The sequence below is a fragment of the Tigriopus californicus genome, chromosome 1, assembly GCF_007210705.1.
Source record: "Tigriopus californicus strain San Diego chromosome 1, Tcal_SD_v2.1, whole genome shotgun sequence".
NCBI classification, from domain to species: domain Eukaryota; kingdom Metazoa; phylum Arthropoda; class Copepoda; order Harpacticoida; family Harpacticidae; genus Tigriopus; species Tigriopus californicus.
Window position 1 is genome coordinate 7,370,453 of NC_081440.1, and position 3,471 is coordinate 7,373,923.

Sequence of the window (3,471 nt, forward strand, 5' to 3'; positions counted from 1 at the left end):
CTGGAATTTTCACTAGCTGATCATTGTGTCCTCCAGGGTTTCTTGGTACTCTCTACCTACGCAACCTCCGACGGCTGCATAATCCCTGACTCCCTGACTGGTGCCATTGCTTTTCAGCCGTTTAACAACGGCCTATGCGTCATCTGGGGGCAACAAACAACTGCACAGAGCTCAGAGCATATTACAGGATCTCTTTAAATATAGCCTGTATTGAAATGTGATAGATGTTCTCAGTATTTTCCTTGGTTGATACGAATTGGCATGATTTTCAAAACAAAATTGAAAACTCAAGTTTTTTGTGGGTTTGATTGCACCAGATGTACAATACGTACAAGGATTTCTAGAAATGGGCTTGATTTTTCTTGATGTAAACATGATTGTTCAAGCACAAAACTCGAATTATCAATCAGTCTCTTATTAGACATTAATAATAAACTATGCTTTTTTCAATTTTGGGTAAAAAAGAGCTCGTTACGATTTTTCTTAACTACTAGTTTAAGACATGAAATAAAAGTAAGTTTAACAAGAATACAACTTTCAAAATTTTTCATTGATAATTTGGAAAAAAGCTATGTTCAGGATGTAATCTGATGGGAAATGATTATTCCAAAATGATGGAAATTTTTATGTGTTATCAAGGAAACTTTATATTTGTTAGAATATTAGTTGAGATATTTTTTAAGCAATGTGAGACAATGAAGAAATTGTTCAAATCATATCTTTTAATGCAGTCTTTTTTCTTGTTACTGCATTTGTTTCTCTGTACCTAAACCATGTAGAAGGTAATGCTTCTGCCCCATAAAAGTGACAATTGACAACTTTACCTAATACAAATAAAAATCAATTGACAACTTTACATGATACAAAAAACTATTTCATGAATTTTAACCATAAAATGACGTAAAACCGAGGATTTTCGGGGAAAATGAAGGGTTTTGTTCATGATTAGGGAAATTATAGGGGAAATACAAGATGGATGGAAAAAAATTCGCTCAATGTTTGTCCCTCTTCAAAGATTTGTTCGACATTAAACCTCAAGCTTTCATCAAGAGGAAGTGTTGAGCCCATATAGTAGTGTCATACTGCAAATTATCTAATTTTAACCTAAAGACGGGATGACGGAACCACAACTAAGGGCTTGCTGATGACCGGCAAGAGGCAACAAATCCCTTTATAACAGACCAGACCGAGGGCAAAGATCTGGGACTGCACTGAGCCCAAAGAGCAAGAAGATCGTGAAAAATATTTATCAAGCAATTTTTACCTTAAATATCACACTAATACCTGAACATCCAAACAAGAAAAACCTACTTTCACCTTTTTTAAACTTATTTTTACGTTTTCGGAACTTATTTTGGCAGATTTTCTGAACTTAAAAGAACTATTTTTGACCAAAACCACAAACTATTTTTCCGACCCCTAGTTTTTATCAACTCAACATTTATTAGAAAGCTACGTTTAAAGGATGTTATATGCTTAATTTTTTGGTAAAATTTGGACCTAATCTGGCGTGGTTTAAGAAATGTTCTGACATAGTTAGAGCACGCGTTTGCATTTTAGACAGTAAAGTTATAAATTGAACCTTCTCTCTCACCAATCGTGCTTGCGTCCGAACCATACCAAATATAATTTGCATGTGATAGGGAATCGTCCATTTGAAAAGTCTAATATTAGTTCTTCATTGTCCTGGTAGCACAAGCAGGAACTTTTGCATCTTCGTGTAATTTCTCAATTGATTGATCTAGGCCACGATATCAAAGGGCAAATTTAAATGACAATGTCAAATAAAAAGGTTGTGAGGTATAGGAAAGTTGCAAACAACATTTGTCACGGCAAAAGCGTCTGTTTTAACATACCTAGGAGCAACCTCAATTGCTATACACAAGTGTTTCTTCAACCAACCAAGCGAGTTAAACGACAGCAAAAATCGAGCAAGTGACTGTGAAGTGAATCGAAATGGGCTCGAAGATTGCCATCTAGTAAAGGTAAGCTCGAAAAACGTATTCAATGATCGAAAGTTGACGATTGTCGCATTCTTTGAACTCTTCGAGCCAGCGAGAAATGAGCAAATACGTAGAGTAAGGGAAAAAGTGAGGGGCGGGTGGAAATTGCCAAAAGTGGGCAAAATCAGACTCAGCCAATTTGGGGTTAAAATAGAAAAGGATCTCCCCAAAGGCGTGATAAAAGTTCTGAGGATCCATGCTGAGTGTTGCTCAAATTTTGCACCCATTTATTGCAGCCATATGTGCTTGTCTAATAAGATGAGAAGACTAAGCTGATCTGGAAATTAGCTGGGAGATTCATTACTCGTAAGTGATGCATGCTGGTCCAGTAGATTGCGCTGAGGTTACGTACGCGTAATTAAAATTCCTTGCCATTAGAGTGAATTTCATCTGAGGTCCATGAATGATTTGCGGGAACCCTCCAAGATAATGAAAAGTTCAATGAGTATATCTAATTGACGGTGGGTAAGACAATTCAAACTCTCCTCAGAGGTTATCTTGTCTCCTATAAATGCAAGTCTGAGCTGCGACAATTTGTTAGGTTACCATCCCCTAAAAGAAAGTTATGTTCAGAGTCTTGTTATAGCTGCATAAATGTTCTGTCTTTGAATGCCCTTTTTAATCACTTAGTTTGGGTTAAGACAATTTTGTGGTGCTACCTGACACGAGAACTAGAAACTAGACTGGCCAATAGGTCTACTGGTTTATCCAGCTCAGACTTAGCTCAGCCCAGACATGGGTCAACTCGATCATGAGCCAGCTTGGACATGGGCTAGCTCGGATTTGGCCCAGCTCGGACTTGACTCGAAATATCAACCCGATCAACCCAACTCAGCTCGAAACCTGTTTTTTGGCCCAGCCCAGCTCATGAGCAGGAAACTGTCAACCCAGCTCAGCTCGAAATGAGCCACTTTCCTCTTAGCCCAGCCCAGACCGAGAATTCGGTTATAGGAAATAGATTTCCCGTTATAGGATAGTTCAAAACCGATATTTGTTTAGAAAAGATGGACTACCTTGATTGGTTGTGTTCTTTCCATTTTATATCCATCTGTGGAAAGACATCTGGAATGCTTGATTATGTCCGAACTCGCAGTTTCCACATTACTGAATTGAAATTTATACTCTAATGCCAAGACTTGGAACAGCATACTTCAACTACATAAAGCCAAAATACAAACTTGTGATATAACTACTTGAATGATGTAACTAAGAATTGCATCCAACATGTCTGTGTAAGAGAGAAGATAGAAAAAGATGGTCAATGGTATTTTTTTCACCCATTTTACAAGTTAGTCTTACATACAAGGCCAAGTTTGGTTTGCCAGCTCAAAAGTCGACAAAAACTCCTATTGCCCCAAAAGATAAATTTATTTTAATTTTGCAAAACCTAAGATTTGCAAATTTTGACAATGAAAGATGAACATTATCTTGATGTTATTAAGATTGAATTTGTATTTGCATACAGCTT